We start from the raw sequence: 23,689 nt of genomic DNA, 5'->3' as shown, positions 1-23,689 counted from the left end.
AAATGGCACTCTCGAACACTCAGGCAAGGTGTGAACGGTCAGGTATATTCGGAAGTATTCGCTGCTCGCCACTCACATTCAGCATTGCTGCATGCTGTACGCACGTGCGTAGACACCCGATTCAATTTACTTTATCATGTGACGGCCTCGTGCTTCATGGTATTTTACACGCGGCTCGGATTCCGCTTCGCGAAGCGTTTCACGCAAACATAGGGCGACATGCAAATAAATAACAAAATAATGTGGAGGATGTCTTTTCTAGAATGACTTTATAATCAAAACTACTTAACTCATGTTAGTTATTGTAGTCAATCTGTTGAGTTCGTAAAAATGTTATCTCGATACTGTAGAGCATATATAAAATCAGATATTTTATGATTTGAGAATGTGAGAATTTTTTAATTAAAGATTTAAAAATATAAAGTATAAGTAAACAAAAATTTAAGAATATTATACAAGTCTTACAGAATCATCGGATATCCTTTCAATCGTACGTTATGATTAAATTTGTATGAGCTATTTAAGTCTCGAGGTACGTTAATAGTTGCGCATTCACGAGTTTGAAAGGAAAAGATAATATATGTCACTATTATAATACTTTATTTAATTCTCTTATAAAATTACAAGATAGCAGTTGTATAACAACCAAACAATCTCATAAATATAAAGGAACTATGTACGAGTATTTCACAGTTCGTTGTCCAACGATTGTAACAAACTCGTTACACACACGTGCCGTATTTCTTCACACACTTTTCACATAGATCTGTCATGCGCGACATGCGTGATCGGTAAAGTTAGAGAGGTGCTCGTGAAGAATCCTTATCGTCGAGTATCTTCATTGACGATCGTAATTCGTTTTTTGTTGAAATGTAAGTGAACATTGAATTGATATAAAATTACTTACAAAAATGATTTATACGCAGATCGTCTATTTTTAGATCAGTGGCACATCAAATTTCCAAATTTACGCTACAATCTTTAATCTTTCTATTTTATTCATTTCTGAAAAGTATTGTGTCATGTTTTTCGAGATTGATAACGAATTCTGTTGGCTATATGCGCACTGACATATATTAAAGCCGTCGTTAATACTGATTTAATTTGAATGTAAAAATAAAATGCAAATATTTCGAGTTATAAATATTTTACTTAACAGCACATAAAATATATTGGAGGACTTCGTAGTTTAACTCGTTTTTATATTTATATTAAACACATATCTTTACGTCAATTTGTATACAACGCTTTAATATGTATCAGTGTGCATTGAGTGCGTCCAATCGAATTCGCTATAAGTTTTGGAGAAGCTTGTCCACGAATTGCACTTTAATGTACGAGGGTAAATAGTAAACCGCTTCTGTCTCGGAGACGGAATCAACACATGGATTACTCTCGACTAAGTTCCTTAAGATGAACTTTTCTTGAGTCCTCGCCATCTGTTGCCACTCGTGTACTCTTGAACTCACGACGAAGCAAAAGAACAAGTCAATAAGCAGCTTGAAGTTTCGCAGTGAGCTTCGTAGCTCACCGAGATGCTTTGCAATGTACTGAGTTTCAGCCTCATTGACCTAATTCCGTATTTTGATACCGTGAATTCGACGAAGTAAGATTTTCTAATACTATTTGCAAAATTGTAAAACATTAATTTTATTACAAAATTTATTTATTTGATTGAGAATATATTTTTTTATGTATAAGAAATATAAGTTTAGAAAATAAGTTAACATTGGAAAGTACAAATTTCATGAAAATTGTTTTGCATAGAAAAAGTAATCGCAAAAAGAGAAAAACTTCAAATTTCGACAAAACTTTTTTAAGATGTTACCTGCGCTCATGCATGAACACATCCGTGAGTTTTTTCAATCATACGGTATTCTCAGGGCTGCGGCTTAGCAGATCGATCGATTTACGAATAAATAAAGGCGCGCCTCGCTCTGCATTCGATGTTTACCAGAAAATCGCGATCCCATCACCTCATTTCAATAAATGCGTAACGGCATGCGCGCCTGGAAAGTATCTAATCTCCGGCAAGATAAGCCTAATCAAGACTTGCCACTTCGTATCCTCGTAGAATATACGTTAAAAAAAAGGTTGTATAGCATGCGATGCGCCGACAATTGAAACTGGATTAGACTCTGAGACGCCGCGATACATCTTACGTTACGCAATCTTGTTAATCGATAAGAAAACGCGTACGATTTTTAAGTTCGGTAAGGTCAATGATCTGTCGAGTTTCTAATAAAAGAAGTGGTCTTTGAAAGCACGCGTGAGAGAAACGTAACCGCTTCTCGAAATAATTGCCAACACTCGTGTACAGTATATAATAGTGTCTCTGAAAATAATCGATCGAATTTCAACTATTCGCAAATCCGTGATATTTTTAGGTCGGAAATGAGACGAAGATTATTCTATTTAAAAAAAATAAACTAGTCTGTTTTAGAGTGTAATAATTTTCGCACGTTTGCGTATCGTTTTACACTACCAAAGTAAGGGAAGTACAATGATACGGTTTACTACATTTACGCGAACACCCATTCATTTTCAGCGCGTTTTGTTCTACATGGGAACGAAAACGATTGCTCTTCGTGTAACGCTTAACCAACGCTGGTCCACTTTTTCCAAAAGTCCCTTAACGCGAGGCGATCCGTTCGAGCGGTTCGATAAACATCTTATTTCGAGTTGTGTCGAAACGTCGCGGTGGTGTGCCGCATGCCATGCGATCACTAAAAATACACGACACCGCGTAACCCGCCCCCGGTGCACCGGCACTCGGTGAAACTGCAATCGAAAATAAACCTCTCCGAACACACCTGGCACCCCCGGTGTTCTATTCTGCACCATCGGATTCACATTTCATTCGGCGCTTTCGGCATCCTTCTCACCCGTAACGACACGCACACCTGTCCCATGTATCCTCCCTGTCTACGAGAGATACGACAACATTCGCCTGTATCTAGTGAAAATGTCGAACTCGCAATAGTACTGGATATCGAGTATATTTTACATGAGGTAATCGTATCGGTGGTTGAACGTATTCCCTTCGACGCGCATAAACTTTATTTTCATATTATATACGATAACAGAATTGTATATATATATATATAAATTTAATACAAATTTAGAACACAGCACGTAAAATAGATGCGATAAATGATATTGTTCAATGAATTCTCATAAAGTATCATAATCTAATTCCGAAAATGTTTTCTTCACTGAATCACACGATACTGTCAGAATTTGCGTACACAGAGAGAAAGATTTCTTTAAATTTAATAAATATTATAATCATTAGAATATTTCAATCAAATCGAGTTTTTAAATTGAGAAATTTAATTGATCACATTTAATCTAAATTTTGGGGATTAAACAAAATAGTTTTTATTCGAAATTAAATTAATTGTTTTAATGAAATAAACGTAAATAGGAATTTTGAATCCAAATAAATTTTTCTCTCTGTGTAGTAATTTGGAGTAAAATGAGTCAAAAATATCAATTTACCAAAAAACTTGATGTGCTACACTCATTCTGATGACGACTTCGTGTTTAGCGCAAAAAAATATACTATGGCATTTCGGAGAGAAAAAAAAGTGATTTTTTTGTTCAACTATATAATTATAAAGAATTGTATAATTATATATCGTATAGTTATATATAATTTGATAAAAGCAAATCGTACAATCATAAACTAATATTTATTTGAAAGTTCTTAAATTGTACTTTTAGATGTCATAGACTTCATTTAGAAACAACATTTAATTCACTGTAAAAAATGTCGAAAATGGCAAAAAATTCACCATTTCACCTCAATTTATTTAAAATCCTGATGTACTGCGTAAATTTTATCAACACCATCGTGTTCAACGCGAAAAAATCTTCGTGATCTGTACTATGACATTTCGAAGAGAAAAAACAGTGACTTTTTGTAGAACAGTATCATTTTTCTAGAAAATGAAAAAGGAAAATATGGGTTCATAAATGGAATAAAAGAGCTTGCTATAACAACATGTGATATCGATGGAATTGACAGCAAGATGAACGAATGTATCAATATCGTTCAGAAATATACAGTTGCTATAATATCGCTCAACGCGCTTCTCGTCCGTTCTTGGTCCGTCCATGATAAGATTGCGGCGCAATGATTTTATGTGTTTGCGAACTTTGGAAAAATACACTTGTAGATAAGCAAAAATCAATATTTATTACGTATAAAAATGTAATTATTTTTGCGAGGATTTGTTGCTGATTACATAGTCGAATACTCTCGATGACTGTCGATGAAATCATATCTTTGAATGGTTTTTTTGGATAGGTGACCAATCTTTAGTGCCACTCATAAAAAAAAACGTGTTCGTATAGCTTAATATATAGCTTACCTACGACCTTGAGATTAAGAGTCTCATGTTTCTTCTACCCATTAGTCGGATAATGTAGCTTAGCCAGACAAATTACGGACATATTACTCGTTGAAAAGAGAATTCCAAAAAGGAGACATAATCTGATATACTGCGTTAAATATTATAATACTTTAGTATATTTTATAATATTTACACAATAATAAAACTGCAAACATAAAAATAGAGTTTTCTTTAATTTTTGTGTATATATTTGTTACAAAATTGTATTTTAATTATTCTTTTTATACTGATTACTGAAAAATAAAATTTAAATAAATGCATATCGGTTTTTAGTGATAAATTATTAACTTTTCCACGATTGCAAAAGTTGACTGCTGTTCGAAAAGATGTGAAAGAAGAGCTCAATTTGGCACGCCAATGATTAAGGCTAATTTTTGCGAATCGATCAAATTATGTCACGCGAGATTTGGTGTGAGGGTAGCATTAACCATCTATATCTGCGATTCGATGTAGTTGGCATCCTTCCAAGGGAATTGCTCGCTAGTGAGTTTCTTAGAAAGAGAGAGTGGCGCATCAGACCACTTTTTTCTTCCTCCTCATTCCTTCGTACCTTCTCATCCTCTCCGTGCGCAGGTCGACGTACGAGAAAGACCATTGGGTTTTCTGGGTTAATCACCGAGCTTCAGTCTTACGCACAGAAGCTTTGTTCGTCTTGGCTAGGTTTTCCTAGATGTGATGATGCGAGAGTAGGTAGCTAACGATCGTGCACACGTATCTGATATATCTACTGTTTTATTTTTAATTTTTAATAAAGAAATTTAAAAATATTTATATATATCAATCTATTATTTATTGAGTTCATTCCTTTTATTAAAACGAGTAAATATTTATATATATCAATCTATTATTTATTGAGTTCATTCCTTTTATTAAAACGATTAAAATTTGGATAATAATAATAATAATCTTTATATATAATAATGTATTATTACTACAAGAAAAACGTGAAAAAAATTTGACATATATGAAATAAATTTAGAACTTTATTTTATATAGGGCCGGTTGTTTCATCTTCAAAATATAAAATATATAAATATTAGGTAATTTATCTACTGGATAAATGATTTATCTACTGGATAAACTGGGTTAAAAGAGTGAGAGCACAAGAGAGTAAAAGAGCGAGACAGTAAGCTGAAGTTTACCGAAAGATGGAACAACCCAATCTAAATTTAATTTTCCCAGATTACGGATTTAACTAACTCTTATTCATGTTAGACATCATGAGACATTGAGACGCTTTGAATAAAATAAGCTGTTGATTCTTCATAATTTTGCACGTATTATAGCTTAAAGACCTTTGTATTCAAGGTAATCGAAGTGTTTTTATTCCATTTTATGAGTTTTTTTCGGATTTATCGCTCGTGACAATTTCACGAATTGTCACAATCGTTAAAATGACGCAAATTTTATGTAGTATTGCATTGGACGATCATAGTAATGAATAAATCCAATAATTATTAGTTATTTCATTATTTTCTATTAATACGTTGATATATTATTAAAATATTTTAACGTGTATCATGTATTATTACGTTACATATTTAATTTACCATTTAAAAAATTATTTTTCTGTTTATGTTAAATAATATTATTTCCAACATTTCAAAATTCAAAGTTTTTTAAGCAACTTCAATCGTTTATAATACTATAACATATTCATGCAATATAAAAAGATATTTTCGTTATGTTAAATTAAAAAGTAATGAACAAAGTTACGTTTTTTGCTCCAAGATACGCATAATACGCATAATGTACATTTGTGATAATATTTGCTGTGATAACAAGATTCTAAAACGTCATTGTGTCCATCCTCGATTAATTCGACTGTCGTCGCTGCAGCTGTTCCAGAGAAATTATTTTGAACAGGGCGTTTATTGTCGCGTGCATCGTAACTCCTAATATTGAGAAGTTGACACATCGGGAAGTCACTGGCTTCGTGCCAGATTACGTTGGGAACTACGGTGTTGATTCTGGACAACGACCCTGCATTGCGAGAACTCTTATGGTTTACTCACAATGTCTTAACTTTTTACGATCGAAAAACGAGAACAAAGGATTTCGTTTTCAGTTTTATTTAATATAGTCTAATATTTATTCTAATATGAATAACAAAATTTTATTACTTGTAGAGATTTGTAGAGATTACAAAAATATAATTTGTAACTGCGTTACAGATTCGAGGAATTGTACAACAAACTATCTCAACGCATTTTATCGGCTTTAAATCGATATAGGATTGCAAAAAGTTAATAGTAATCGTCGATGACTAAATTCTTTCTTATTGATTGTAAGTAAGATATTAAAAAGGTATAATATCTTATATAATGACATTAACAACATATATTATTTCGAATAATTAACTGCTTGTTTATATTGCATTGGAAAGTATTGCCAGAAATATTTCTGTCATTTAAAAAAAAAACGTCAAATGAGCAAAAGTAAAATATTGCCAACGATGAAAAAAAATGTAAATTAAGTTTAAATATTGCCAACGATGAAGAAAAATGTTTTAGTCATATTCTTTTAGTCACTAATACATTCGTCTTTTCTTGATGTCTATGGCACCTCGGGTTATCGCAAATGCCACGGAGAAGAAAATACGAATACTTTAACTGTTTTATTATTAGAATATTTAGTCTTCATTGTCTGTTTGCATAAAAACCCTGCCTCGTAAATCAAATTGGCAATTTGATTGCACGTTAATTATTAAGAACTGTGAACGCATTATAGTGCATTAGATAAGACATTGCGTCGTAAGGATAAGGGTTTCTCTCATATATTACGTTTTATTAAATCGAGAAACAATCGCGTTGGAATGTCTTCGTGCAAATAACGAAGTAGCTAACGCAACGAAGCGTATACGTATTTAATTAGTGCACGATAATCCACAGCTTAACTCCCGGTCATCGCGAACGTTACGTGTCAAGGTCGTAGATCATTGCTTGCGTTTTGATGATCTCATATTGCAGCAAGTTGGACACAAACGATAACACAACGTTTAACAATGTATGTTTTTTTAATTATCTTCTCTAGTAATGTAGTATAATTTCGCCATGTGACTCGATGATGTCAAATTACATCTACCATACTAAATTGTACTTGCAGATTTTTCTAGTAGAAAAGATTTCGTTGGAAAATATTGATCGTTGTTATAAAGTTTCATTACCAAACAATATCTTATTATCATGAAGTCTTGCTGTATAAAAATAAATTTACAAGCACAATTAGTATTATTTCGAATCTGTTTTGTATCTCACCGAAGATAATATCTGACGATATGTAAATTAATAACTTCGTTTGCACATTTGAATTTGTATGCTGGACTTCGACACGTGACGGCATATTTATGAGTGATTCACGAACGAAGCAGCATTATATGCGATTTTTAAAATTAAAAGTGGCCTTGATCTATATTCTCGAAATTGCTCTACAGCTATCATCACCGTTCTCAGCTATACAAACAAAAACGTATTGCCTTTTTTAAATTGCAATATTGCAAATAATTACACGTACAAAATAATTTTTTAATATCTCGAATATCTCTATTTTTTTATGAAAGAATTTTATCTTCTAGTTAAGAATGTTCACTCACCTCTACTATTTTCAGATTGGAACATCAAAAGTGCGAAAGCACAAATTCTTGCAAATTATATAGAAATATTTTTCAATAAAACGACATTTGCAATTGATGGAATAAACTTATAAAATTATGGGTATCGAAAACTATTTTCTTGTTTCAAGAAGAAATCTTAATCATATTTATTTCTTTAATTTGACAGTTTGTCATAGCTGTGAATATTTCACTTTTAATTATGCATAATTTATTTCCAAATATATTATTTATTAATTTATGAAACAAAAAGGAGAGTTTTCGGAATATTTTACAAGTCGGCATCACAATTCTATTGATTGTTGTTTTATTGAAATATTTCTGTAATATATTTTGCAAAAAAATTTGTATTGTGTAGGTTATTGTATAGATATTTTCTCGCTTCTGACGTTACAAAGTAGTTGTGAAATAATAGTGGTGAGTAAATAGAAGTTTTAATTCTCTAGGTTTGGCCTAATTTAATCTTTACATTGAATTGCGAATGATGTACACTTTTAGTGACTACCAGTATAATTTTCATGCATACGAGGGTACAATCTTCTTTTGTACAATTACTGTAATTTATAATTAAATAGTAATGTTAATGCATTTAAACTTGAAAAATTGAAATGCCAAACTTTCTTGAAGTAATTTGAGAGATCGATTAACTTCTACTGTTGCTTGTAATTTACAGCGGCTCGGGGTTGTGTCTCGAATACCTCCTTCTAAATGTTCTCTGAATGTGTGTAGCGTTATCTTCTACTTGCAGCTACATAGAATGGCTAATTGCTCTAACTCCAAGATATTAATATAAATCAAGGGATTGCAGCGCGATTATACTCTAAGCTTAGGCTATCAATTAATATTTATTAGCATTAAAGGAATAACATATAGCAGGATGAGGCTAGTAAAATTAAAGTTGTTTGTCAACAAATATATTTAAAAATGCAGTTTCTATTAATTTATTATATATATAGTGTATATATATATATATATATATGCAATTAAGTGCATACTAAATATTTATTTTTAGATTCTTGTCTATGCATTTTTTTATTATACATAACTAAACTTGTTATTTTTCTGGGCTACTTAAATTTATATGAATAAAAAGCAATTTTGACAAATGCATCGCGTGAGAGTCTTCAAAGACCTTTTATCTCGATGCCCGGATAGCTCAGTCGGTAGAGCATCAGACTTTTAATCTGAGGGTCCAGGGTTCGAGTCCCTGTTCGGGCGTTTTTTTTTCTTGCGTTTTTTCACCATGATCGAATACACTCAGTTGTCGTCAAAAGAAGACTTTTATTTGGTCGGTTACAATTTGCGCGACGATTTCGGCGTCAGAGTTCATTCTCTAATAAAGAGTTTGACGGTAAATTCCAGCGACGATCCTGAAGAGAAATCCCATGGGTCTGTCACTGTGATTCGGTCGTTCACGCCGTTTCACTCTTCCGGATCGTTCCATTATCTCCCCGAATCCTGTCTCTCGTATTTGCTGCCGTAATATGGGAAATGCTTGCACACCACCTTCCAGTCCGTTATCCAGGATATAGCGAGTATTGACGCAGCTCCATAACATAGGATCGAAATTTTGCTGCAAGAGAGAAACGGCGGATTTTGCAATTTGGCATAAACAGCAGCGAGATCTTTCGAGGATACGAAAAGATAACTGCTTGATTCCAACTAAGAACTTTTTATTACCGAATTTTTAATATTTATTTCGGTTTTATAGCCACATAAATTTGTCGCGGGACTTCGTAATATCGATAGGTATAAATAATTCATATTTATGTATATTTCGGTCTGTTTTATAAATGACTACATTGTAAAAAGAGTATATAAAATTACATATTTAAAATATATGTAAAAATTTATAGTAGAAATATCTAAAATTGTATATTTTTATCAAAATTAGTACTTTTATCTCTATTGCATAAATACTTTTATCTAATTGCATAAATATATTTTTTATATAAATATAAATATATTATATTTACAGATGGAAAATTTTACACACAATAATATTTTATATATGTATATATATTTCTATATATATATATATATATATATAAATGTAAAATTTTTTATGATATTATTTAACATCGTGATGATATTTACACATATTATATTCGTATTTTTATACATGTAGGTACATATCAATAACATAGCTTAAGAAAAATTGTACGTAATTTATTGGCAAATTAATACGTAATTTTTAGAAATTTTAATTGTAGATTTATTTTTACAAATTGTAATTATTATAAAGAATAATTTGAAAATTATGACTTTACGTATGTGTAAATATACATCTTTATTAGTGAAATTACCTATTATAATTGTACATATATATACAATTTTTCACAATGCACTTTGAACAATAAGAAACTAACTCAACAACTTAAAAATTTAAAGTATATGTAGATTTTGAAGTTTTATTAACCTCATTCTTAGGTTAATAAAATACATGAGCATAAAATTTGCGGCATAAAAATGTAAATTACAAAGCAGCGACTTTTTTCGCCTTGAGTTTCCATCTTCTGTAAGGCAACGGACGAGTACGTAACGGGAAAGTCATTGTGTCGATGATTTATTTAACGCAATTATTTCGTAAAGATTGCCTAACGCACACTAATAGCCACCGTTTTGTCAGCGTGTCTTTTTTGTTTTACTATCGAATTATAATCGGCTATAATTCGATTAATGTCACGTTGTGTGGACATGCATGTGGCTCTTTTCTAGAGCGGCATCTAATTAGCCTGCTGCTTTTACAATCTCGTTCTACACCTATACTCAAACAAGATAATTAAAAAATTTACTCAATTTAAAGGAAACTGTTAATAATGAAAGAAAATTTATGTTAACTAATTTAAAGATGATATCAGGTGTACAGTCTCTGCAAAAAGTGACTAGAATTAAAAATGTATACTTCCGTATAAAAATGAATATTACACATAAACCAGGTAAATAAGGTCAATATTTGCATTTAATAATACAGTTTTGTAGTTTAAATGAAAATTTTTTCATTTTTATTTTAATTATTTTTTAAAAACATGTTTTCTTCTTATTAAAGTAGTTTTTTTATCCAGATTTTAAATCGCTGCCAAGCTTTTTGTATTACTTTTAAATACAACATTTAAAAATCTGTAATTTTTTATAATTTTTCTATTTCATTAAAAAATACATGCAATGTATCTTTAAAAAATTAGTTGTTTAAATCTCATTTTGTAAAATTATTAAAAAAACACATGTGAATTTTTGTATCGATTAAATATAAGGAAATATTATGCCTGCATTTTGCCAATTTTTCTGGAAAAAATAAAAAAGACATTTCACTCAATGGTATATTCCTTTCGAATTTTTACATGAATTTAACGGTTAAGAGAGAAATTACGCAGACTTTTTTTACGAGATTTGTCTTGTGACGGTCCTTTTGCATAGGATGCTGGTATATATAAATGCATTGCATGTGAATGGAATCTACATATATGTAAATTAAATGAACACGTGCGCCTCATATTCACACAGTGCTCAGGTGTTGTAAGGCCCACATGCAGTTGCTGAGAATATTCGAATAGAAGCATATATTACGCACACACTATACGCTCGTGCAGATATTTCGAGGTTGAGAGAAAGAGCTGGATAAATACGTGGTAAGCGCGCAATTAAGGACTCATTCAAGACTCATAAGCATTTCCTGCCGGCAGATGCCTGACGCTTTAACGCGAAATCGTATATTAGAAGACATTAGCGATATTTATGTAGCCGTTATCGAAACGAAGCTAATTGAGTCCACGACAGCACTCGATTTACGTCATCCTGTTATCGCTTGTCAAAAACGTTAAACGTTAATTAATTGTTACAACGCGCGTTAGCGCGAAATCGTCACTGACATCGCCGATGTGATTTTCCCGATAGTGGCTGTAACTGTATGTTAAGTTTCTTGCTGTATATGTTAATTAATTATCAAGTAGGTTCCGCATTTGCATTGCTTCTGCACAAGTACTAATTGAACGTTGCAGACGATACAATCCGGATGCAAATTTGAACAAGATTGGTTTGTGAATAGTATACGTAGTTTCTATCTAGTGCAGTGTCGATAGTTCTAAAATTAAAGAACATGTTTTAAATACAATATATTATATTAAAATATATAAATTAGCATTCTTCCTTAATTTCAGCAGGGATTTATAAATAATCTGAGAACTACACGAGAAAAACGATTTTGCTAAAAATCGTTCTTGTATTTAAAAAGTTAAATGCAAGTCTATAAAAATAATTTTATTGGACGCTCAAAATAATTATGTGGAACGTTCAAGCTGATTGTTAGAACATCAAAACTTTTTGTAACATTGTTTATCATACTTGAGTTTCCTACATAATTATTTTAGTGTAATACAATAACATTACTTTCAAATTTGTATACCTACATGTACCTAAATTTTAGATACTTCAGCAAAATTATTCTTTCTGTGTATGAATTTATTCCAAAAGATGTGTAGCTATATTTTTCTGTAGCTCGCCGATTGTACACATTAATTATTGTCATTCCCTCTTTCTTTAATATTTGTATTTAAAAAACGGAAAGGACACAAATTTACGAGGACTATCGGGTAGAATTGCGGGTCGTATCGGGAAGAGATAAAACAACAAAGCCATTCTTTCTCGCGATAAGTTTATTCCACTGCAAATATAAGGCCGTGTGTGCAAAAAAAAAAGGGATACTTCGCTTCCGTCACGTATGCAGACTATGTTTTAATTCCTTTGTTTAATGCATCGCTTCTCGATCGTTATACTCTCACGTTTTTTTTCCGCTGTTACTCACCCTCACTCTTACCCTTGCCTGACGGCTTTTTTATCTCTTAGAGAATGCCGTGCACATGTCTCTCTATCCACATCTCTGTCCGTTTGTCGAGCCGAGATTCTCGTGAACTCGTTTTCCTTCCCCTCACGATACACAAACTGCACCGCGTGACTCCATGTGGCATCGTAGCGGCGGTTGAATTAAACTAGAACTGGTTTATTTTCCCTTTGCCGATGTTTTTCCAACTATACGCGTTTCTCTATTTTCCCTGGTCCCACCAACCGCGAGAATTAACGTCTTCCCGAAGTCGGTTTACGTAAAAGATACCGTATCGTTTCTCCTGTTCCTATACGTTGAGATGAATGTGTCGGAATTTATTCGCTTTATTTAGAACACGAATTATTTCGCGTTATTGTCAAGACACTCCCAATGTTCGAAATGTTAGTTTTTAATATAGAATTTCTTTTTTTTTCGTTTATCTGTGCTCTATAATCATCTAATTGTAAGAAGATTGCCTGCGAGAGGAAATAGTTAAAAATACTGTTCATATTTTAGCTTTGAAATATTTTTCTTACAACTACATAGAAAGAATAAGTTTTTTTTTGCATAAAAATCACGTCGCTTTTCTCTTAGGATTTTTTCTCTCTGAGCGACACCATTTGCATTAAATGAGATTTATATTTGAAATATATAAAATATGAATAATTAGAACATTTGACTTTGAATGATAAAAATGACTTCCAAGAAAATATATCGATATGTATATCTTTTATATGTTAAAATCTCTCTCTAAACTCTTTTCAATGGAATCTCACTTTAAGGAGTAAAAATTGAGCCAGTTTTGAAAAAGAGTGGCTCAATTTTCAATCTTTAAGAGTACTTTTAATATTAGAATTTCCGTCTCAAAATGATCTCAGGAATCTACGTTTAAACGTTGTTACGATCCTTATCGAACACCCTGTATATGTTAGATACACGTAATTCTCGGAAAAGTTGTTTTTTCGTCATTCAAAGTCAAACGTTCTAACTATATATTCATTATATATTCGAAATATAATTCTTATTTAATGCAAATAATGTCTTATCGCTCGGAGAAAAAATCTCGAGAGAGAAGTGGCGTGATTTTGATGAAAAAAAAAAAGACTTGTTTCTTTCAAGCGTTTTTGTTGTCGATGAGGTTAATCGTGAGCGTATCAATTATGCCGTAATTATGTTAACAGGTAATTGTCCTTGGCAAAGACCTGTTAAACGCTTCGCGATGTTATCCTTGAGATTACACGATCGATCATTTCCTATCGTTTCAGCCTTTCAACTGACATATCGGCTTGCCAATCGCAAATCGACGCGACGTGCCTCTTTTCATTCGCGTCGCGATTCCTTGGCATTGCTGCACTCTTCCGTATTTCGATTACATTCACAAAGACGACAGCTAACGATCCGTCCGCGATCTTAAATCAGCATCCTTTACCGTTACCGATGCGCTTCGGTATTCGTTAATTATGGCATTCAGTAAGAAGTTGCCTGCTTCAGCAACATCGAGTCCCTTTTAAATGGACATTGCTGAATGTCCGCTCGCGCATTTGATATGTGTAGACGGGGATTCTAGCGTATATATACCGACAGTTATGTACATTGCAGTCGCGACGGAAAAAGAGAAAAACAGATCGGGGCTATCGTGGAAGCATTGAATTTACGGTGGCGGATTAAAGTCTTGTTGAATAGCTCGTACTGAAAAGCAAGGACTGAAACGAGTGTAATTTTGATTTTCCGACGCTCAGGCAGCAAATGACCGTAGGATTGCTGATTTGTAAAAAAAAAAAAAAACAAGAAAAATTTCGATATGAATATGGGAAAAATAAATCATCATCGTAAATTCTTTCATCTCGCATATATCTGGCATCGAAGCTTGGATTTTATCACGAAATTATTTGGTTTGTGTTTTCTACTGGAAATTATAATACATAAAAGAAAATTTGTATGATAATATATTATAAAATAAAAAAATGTGATACATTCATTTGTATAATTAAGCGCGTAAAAAAACAAAATTAATAGTTTCAAAATGGACGGTCAGTATAATGACTTGTGAATTCGAATAAATTATCAGAATAATATAATTTTGCCAATTAACCTTATAGGCAAGTAAGTGCGGTTTAAAGATATAATAGTTGATAGACGAAGCGTTTAGAACATGCTAAAATATAATTTTAATTTGTTATATTTTTTATTAATATATTTTACCATATTATATTAAATTTACTATTTATGTTAAATTTACTACATTAAAGTAAATTTACGTTAAATTTACATTTATTATGTTTTTTTACTATATTATGTTAAATTTATCATGTTAGTCATACCTTTATGAGATAGAGGAATGTAAAAATAATAAGCTTTGAGCCTCCTGGGCACTTAGGCAATAGTTTTTATTTTCTTGTTTCACAACAGAATTTTAAAGAAAACTACACTTGAGATGCCTGTGACTATTCCACCTACCCACTTAAGAATTAATATCGATCGATTATCTGTCTTTACGAGCTTATATTACATAACATTTTAAGTCATTAGTCTTTTGCAGTATTTATCGCCTTAATTTGATCGTTGTTTTCACGATGACGGTTTTTTTTTTTTTTGCGCGGAAACATGAAAACAACGCAGTTTTGCAATTTAATAGGCGATTCCCACGGATTCTCAATTCCGCGATCGTGCGAATAAACAACTCTTCTAATTAAAGGTAAACCGAAGACGCCTACGTTATTATACAACAGCATGATGAGGATCACGGGAGTTCGAGCGTGGGTATCATATCAGCCTGCGATCAGTATTCAATGGACGTGCCTGTTTATTTGCGAGCGTGCGGGCATTTAAATGCATCCCGAGTGATTCCCAGAAGACACTCCCGGCGATTGAACGCATTCAGTGGCTCGCACAGCGTGTTCTCGTTCTCGATGCCTCGATACACCCGACCATGTCGTGCCACGGATGCAACGGCGAGCGCGTTTGAATCAACGTTGCGGTCGTAAAACGGAAAACGGTATCGACGCGTCGGACTTCTCGTCATGGGAGAGAACATCCTTGGATTTCATCGAAATTGCCATTGAACACATTCAGACTTTCAATTCCATTGTCTTGATTAATTTTATCATCCTTGACGAAATATATTTTATTGCCCAATAGAAGATAATGACAACGTTGAGGAGCCGTGTCGAAAGGCTTCGCGATAAAAGAATTAAACGAGTCGGGCGAAATTAAGGGTCCAGCCTAACAATTCATTCCCATTTCTTTTGTTGTCCGTCTGCGACTTTGTTGTGCCAGGAATGAGAGTTGAGCGAATGACTAGGCGCATGATGGTCGTTCTATCCCCGAAACGGTTCTACCAACATTCCGTTTCCTCGGATCCGTAACGAAGGTCGTATTCCGATTTACGTTTTCCTGCCGGCTCGTAAAACGGCTTCCGGCGACACCTGCATCCCCCGAAGGATCCGGGAGGGGAGGACTTTATGAGCCGTGGCGAGAGCCAAAGTCGTCGCGGCGTAAAACGTTAACTACTCCCTTTCCGGACGCGAAAGAAACTATTTCTATTTAATTCCGCGATTCTCTCGACGCGCGCGTTCCTCGCGCTAACGACCGTTTGGAGAGTAGAAGAGCATTTCCTTCTTCCCTCGTCTCTTCATTTCCTTTTGTCCTCTGTTCTCATTCTTAAGCCTCTTTGTTGAAACATTATGCACGTCTTGATTTATCAGTCCAGGAATATTTCCCTGTTTAATTAGAAATTAACGAAGCAATTCTATCACGTGACGTAGATGCGCGCAATTTACAGTCACTTTCTTTAATGAATATTGAAGATAATGTTATGTAAGGTTTTACGCACAATGGAGAAAAATGTAGGAAATATTAGGGACAGAAATAAATATTAAATATTGGAGGAATAAAAAAAAATTAGAAAAATTAGAAGTTAAACGTAACAAAATAGTCGTATTTTACATCGTTAACTATACGATGCCATCGACGCAAAAAAATTCAATGTAGATAGGATTTCGGGGATTGTAAAGTGTCAATACGCATCTGAGTGACGCTTATCAACACTTTATAGTTCCTAAAATCTTACATTGAATTATTTTGCATCGATTTGCGTTTTGGCTCCGGAGCTCAAATTGGACAGGCCTGGTTTAACAGGAAAAAGAAAGAAATTTTATTGTGAATTTAGAGTCTTGTAATAGAAGAAATATTAGGAACAGAAATAAATATTAAATATTTCCATTGTCCATTGTGTGCATGTGGCCTTAGATTCATAATAATTTCTTTCTTTTCTGGTAGATGATAGCATTGTATAGTTAACGATGCAAAATGCGACTGTTTTGTTCCTATCGCGTATAATGATATTGATAAATTGTCGAGAACAATGATAATTCTAGCGATGATGTAACATCGTCGTGACTCACCGACGCATTTTGCGAAACGATATCGTTCTCCGTTGAAATAATGTTAATTCATCAAAGCTAATTCATGGAAAACAATTATAATGATTTCTTCATTTTTTCCTCTTTTGCGTAACTGGTGCAATTATCGGTGTTGATATAATTTTATAATTTGATCGTTTACTTCGTTATTGTATTTTTTAATATCGCTCATAATGTTCTTCCTTTTTTAATAATAATTAGATTTTAATTCGCGATCTTCTGCGAAGACAATAAATAACTCAAGGAAGTAAACTATTTATATTTTTATGAAGAGATATTGTCTCGTGATTACGGAATATCTGTTCTGTTTCTATCGAAACAGATTAGAGAGGGAATAAATTAGAAGTTTTAAGTATATATTCGTATACACTATATATTACGAACGTGCGTTTTATAAAATGTAAAAATAAAAGTTGAATTATTTTATGTACATGCACGAGAACTTGGCAATATATTATAATATTGAAAAATCTTCTAAAAGAAACCTTCAATTTTTCAGGCTAAAAGTTCGCTTGTTACATAACGAGATGCTCGTTTGTTGCTTTGAATAGTGAATTAATTAAGCAATAATGTTATGACATCACTGCATATATTAAATGTAATATAAATACATAATGCAATGCTATTGAATACTACAAATTATAATTAAATTAATGAGAAAATTTAATTAAATATTATACTGTTTGACAGTTTATCCTTTTTTGTATAAATGGATAAGCATTGACTAAAGGATATAATTTTATTATACAAATGTTAAGCATTCCGTATTTTAACGTCAGAGCAATCTTGAACAAATTAGCTTGCTCCATTTAATATTTTAATAGTCTCCAAGAAAGAATGTCGTTATTTGCAACAATATTAATTTCTGTGAATTAAGCTTTTTTCTTTCTTGAAGTTAATTCGTTCTGAGGAAGAAACTGACGTTCCTTTAAATATCCACGAATCGTTTGCGACTAAATGATTTTTAGTACATGAATAATCAGTAGATTTGAAACTCCAAATATAACAGGATCCGACAATCGCTCCTATTTAAAAATACAATTGTATTTGGACTTAGCGAAATAATTAATGTAATTTTTTAATCAAGTAGAGTAGGGTGTAAAATTATCTTCATATATTAATTTTATTTCTATTTTTAGCAATCTTTACAATTACTCGTTTATATCACAAAGTTTCAAAGACGATTTGAGTGGAAGCATGTCGACAGTTACAGTCCTAAGCTACGATCGCTCGTCTGTCTATCGTTAAATCCGCTTATCAAGGATCGTGCCAAGTACTCTTTTGGTATTCGCATGTGCACTCGTCACTTCGATTCGCGCGACTTGAGAACGCATGCACGCACGCAGTACTCGTGCGAGCGCGAGTCAAGTGTCGAACCGTAATCTTGGGCTCTCTGGCAGAGGCCTGGCATTGCTCGAGGGAATATCGAGTTGAGCGTAGTAGACTGCCTGGTGCCAGCAGCCATACGAATCCCTCTCCTCGCTTTAGACCTCGCTCTATCCTCGCTTTAGTCTACGTTTGTCTTTCTTTCTTCTGTTCTCTCTCTTACTCTTACGCCACTACTTATTCTCTTCCAATGTTACATCGTCGTGTCTTTCTCATCTCAGAATTTGCTCCTTTTCTTCTCTCTTAAGCTTGTTCTTTTTTTTTTTCACTTCTCTTTTTATTTCTTCCTTCCATGGCTCTTGAAACTCTCGAGCTCTCTTCATCCGTTTTTATTTGTGCAATATATTGGTTTCTATTTTCTGTTCTTACATTATTATTTTTAACTCGTTATATTTTTAAATGCATCTCGTTGTGTGGTTGTATTTGTCTAAAAAGAAGAAATTTTTCACAATACAACAAATTTCTTTTTTTTCTTTTTTCTTTCTACTTGATATATTTTTATATTACGCCTTCTTCTCAGCATCTCTCATTTCTATTTGTATCCATAATTCTTTTTACTCTACTGATCTTTCATTCTTCCTTTCTTAATATAAAGAAACCTTCTTCTTTTGCAAGATTTTGTTTTCTGATTTTTCTGTCTTCTTTCGTAAGTGTACACACGCGTTGCTATTTCTTCGTCTTTACTACGTCGAGGTTGAGCTAAGGGCAGCCAAATTTTCATTTTATATAATCTTGCGATGTAGCTATGGCGATCACACCATTATACGACAAGAACGTCATATTCAAACGAACTATGGAAGTATTTGCACGATTTACATACGTGTACTTTTGGCAAACCGCATTTTCTTTCATCATACTTGGTAACCTAGATCGAGCGTTTTATAGGTCAAGTGCCAAGCAACCCCGTTTCATTTGGAACTATATTTCGAAAAGCGATTGCGTCATTCGGCATTGAAACGTTCGTGAAGCAATAGACATACTATATAGGGTTATAAAATATTAGATAATAATTTAACCCGTAACAGCATACTGAAAACAAATATACTAAATTTTAATAAATTTGTTTGGGTAGTGCCTGATGTTTACTAAATATAAAAATATATTTATTTGGTACAAAATTATTAATTTGATTCAATTATTATTTCTTTTTATCGAGTAAATATTTATTTACTGTAAGTTGGTACTATTCAAATAAATATTAATCAAAATTTTGTATTTTTTTCATAATGCAACATATATTTTTTATATTAAAAGATCATATGATTCCTTAAAACCTACTAAAGTTTTGTTATTAGTTTTAATTTTTTTAAGAATTTTTCAAGTTCAAAATAGTGAAAAATAAGATCGCGATGCATAAAATTATTCCAAATCGTTATTATTTAAAAATTAGAAAAAATCTTCGAATTATTGGACACACATTTTTCTATTGCTATTTATTTCTATTGATATTTTTCTTCTATTGATATTTATTTGTATGCTATATTTTCGCAATTTTCTATATTGTGGTACCTAATTATATTTCAATGCGCACATCAAGTACGCTTTTGTTACCAGGCACAGTATATTTATGATTACTCAGAAACGTCAAGACTACGCAACTATCATTTATCTTATAGTTCGGAAATGATATAACACAGATCATCCGCTCTTTAACTTTATGCATTGCTTGGCATAAAATCTCCTAATATGTTAGTATAAATATATATTCCAAGTCAAGATGCCAAATACATAAATCAACAGACCGAATCTGACTGTGCCGATTGTATCGGCATTAAGCTTGTTTTTTAATATTATCTTTTATAATTTATGATTAATTTTTTTTATTAATTTGTGTCATCAATTACGTATTCATTTAATTTCTCTTTTCTAATATCAGTTGAATGATTTGAAGATATTCACTGCTAAACCATTTGTTCAATCGATAACTCATCAATATATATGTTAATATGATATTTAATGTTATATCAGCATATATATTGATATATGTATTATAATATTATATCATAACATTATTATCGATACATGATGTTATGTCAAGACACGAGTGTGACTTATTAATACACTGAGAAACAAATTGCCACTTGACTAAATTAATTATAAATTTAGTCAAATGAACAATTTTTTTTCAATGTATAGTGTCTATAGCAACCTTTTATTGATATACAATTATGTATTATCCAATGCAATATGAAATGTCTGTTTCTTGTGTTACTTCTACTGTCGTTACTATTTTATTCGTTCTCATATGTTGCGACATTTCATGATTTCCTTTGACCAATTTCATCGACTTCAAGTCGAAGTCGCAATCGTGTCTCCCTAGGCGCTGCTGAATGTTTCGCGCGATGAATATTGAAACGAGGAAAGATGCTTTCTGTTCATCTTGTCACATTACGATTGAATACGCGTTACGATCGAATATAAAAGTCCTGATAGTCCGATTGTCGACGATAATTGTGACATTCATCGTATCGGAATAAATCCATGTATATCAGAAAATTAATTCTCACGGAAAAGTTAGATCGATTTTCTTAAAGAAAGAAAGGGAATGTGTTTTTGTGGAAAAGTTCAGAGTACATTCATCTCTAAGCAAAAATCGGATTATGCCATCACGCGGATGAAACTGTTCGATGATAGATTGGAAAACGATTCTCACTTTTCACCACCGGAGATTCTCATTATCGGGAGTTGCACTCGAGAGTAAAATTCTCGAGTGGGCACTCAACTTAAATCGACGACACGTCAGGGACATTCGCGCCAGATTTTCCGAACTGCTCGGTGTATATTTGCGCAAAGTATTTTTCCGATACTATATACGGCACCTGCTTTCGCGCCCGCCGTATCGAGAACTTATGGCAATCTCTCCCCAGTATCTCGTGCAGCAGGGAGAAATTTCCGCCGGGACGAAATTTCTCCGGGGAAGATGGCAAGATCGCACTTGATTCTGTATGCTTATTTCCATAGTAACTGAAACGAATACTCATATGTAACGTCTGCAAACTGTCGTTTTTGCATTATCTTTCGTGATTTATTACAGCTACGTAGAATTGCTTTACTCTACACTCTACGTAGAAAAGCTAAAAAGCTAAAGCGTTAATTCTAATCTGGATGCGTTTATAAAACTCGTAATATAAAAGGTCGGTTTTTAGATCTGCAGTTTTCTATTTTATTTTCTCTTATTAAGTGCAACGTAGCAAACTACTTTATAATTACACACTGTTGGTTCGGCCGTTTCTCCGTCCGATTGTCCGTTTGCAAGATTTCGCAGAAACTGTTTAACCTTTGCAGATTCCGTTTTCGGTAATAGATACCCAAGAATCTTAATTCCACCGAGGCAAAGTAGTTAATTGACTGTTAGATCCGTTTTCACAATATATGATTACCTTAAGATTAAAGGTTACCAAGAAATTCATGAATGAACTTTATTGATGAATCTCTTGGTAACCATTTTTCTTTTAACCTTTGGGTAATCATATATTGTGAGAACTGGCCTAAGAGAGTCAAAGGTCAAGGTCAACTTTAAAGATTACCAAAAAATTCATGAATGAACTCTGCAATCTCTTCTGCAATCTCTTGGTAAACGTTTTTTCTTTAATTTTTAGATAACTTTTGTGAAAACGGACTAAGAGTCAAAGATTAAAGTCAATTTTAAATATGCAAAGTTTATCAATAATAATTATTAAGATTATTTTTCGTTGCATTACTCACAAAGGAAGTTCAGCAAATGTAAATTTATAACACCTAAACATTTTTTTTAGGTTAATTTAAACTTAGCAGTTTCTCAGATTTTTTCTTTAATTTTATACGTAACAAATTTCTCTTGTCAGTACATTCGTAACTGTTGCAAAATGTTTTATTTTCTTCTTAATTTATATAAATCTTGAAATTTGTGAAATATATTCCATAGCTTTGACTCGATCATAATTTTTCAGGCTAGCATCATATCTTATCATGTTACTAGCTTATGAACGTCGGAAATATCGGAGAATCGGCAAAAAGAATAAAGAATAGAAGTCAATGGACCATATTCTATACACAGGATATATAAAAGAGTGACAAATATTTTTCGCTTGTCGCAGTATGTCGATCGAATATGAAAGTCTTTTCGACTATCGTACGCTTGTCCAATCTCGAAATCTCATGCTTCTATCGTTTGTTGCGAATGACAATGCCAATGTGAAGCTTTGAATTGAAAATGTGCAACATCGGAAAATTTCTCTTTGCAGTCAGTCTCCGGTCAAAAAATGAAAATGTTTTAGAAATGTCTTATCTTTTTTAAGTTATAGCAATGAGCATATGAAATGAAGTAATTTTATGCATTCTTATTTTCTTTTATTATATTGATTATTTTATTTCTTATTTTGGAGAACGAAAGGTGAAAGATTAAAGGCGTTTGAGATTCAGTTACTTTATTAAAGTATTTTTTTTCCGTAGTAAAGTGTTGCCAGATTATGAAGCGATTCTCAATTTCTTTTATAATATTGTCTGCAGTATAGATTAACAATAGACTAATATTTAACAGTTACCGTTGTATATTATTTAATGCATTTAGAGAAAAGTTTTTGGTATTTATGACTATAATTACCACATAATTATGGTTATTATTTCTATTATATTAGTATAATAATTGTAATTGTTATAATTTAACTGTAATTTATAATTATTTTGGTTTACAACTGTATTTTATATGGTCATGTATTATATGACAAAAAATAACTATAACTTGTAATAATTTTTTATCAACTATATATATATGTAGTTATATAGTTGATAAAAGTACTGTACATTGTTAAATTCATAATGTCAAATTATGTCCAATTTGAGTTATTTTAAATCATTTCTACAGGTCGCCATTGCTCCTATCCGATATGTCGTTAATTTGACTAAGACAATGGAGTTACACAACTTAACTCAAGAAAATGTAGGGGAAAGTTGCTGAATGCGTACTGGTCACCTAAATCGTACCTCGTCGATATTTCATATTTTTACGTAATATAAGCAACATTTAATGACAAAAATATGAACTAAATGAAAAATG

At 32.4% G+C, this 23,689-nt stretch overlaps 1 protein-coding gene and 1 non-coding gene across 2 annotated transcripts in view; both read left to right on the top strand.

The window, feature by feature from the left end:
- Positions 1-23,689, top strand: part of Sesn (Sestrin) — a 211,859-nt gene that overhangs the window by 110,392 nt on the left and 77,778 nt on the right. The window lies entirely within an intron of this gene.
- TRNAK-UUU (transfer RNA lysine (anticodon UUU)) lies at positions 9,174-9,246 on the top strand. The gene has a single exon. It is a non-coding gene; the product is annotated as a tRNA-Lys (tRNA).

This window comes from Trachymyrmex cornetzi, unplaced genomic scaffold (assembly GCF_001594075.2).
Source record: "Trachymyrmex cornetzi isolate Tcor2-1 unplaced genomic scaffold, Tcor1.1 scaffold797, whole genome shotgun sequence".
NCBI lineage: Eukaryota > Metazoa > Arthropoda > Insecta > Hymenoptera > Formicidae > Trachymyrmex > Trachymyrmex cornetzi.
The sequence above is the reverse complement of the archived record's forward strand: the minus strand, read 5'-3'. Positions and strand labels throughout refer to the sequence as shown.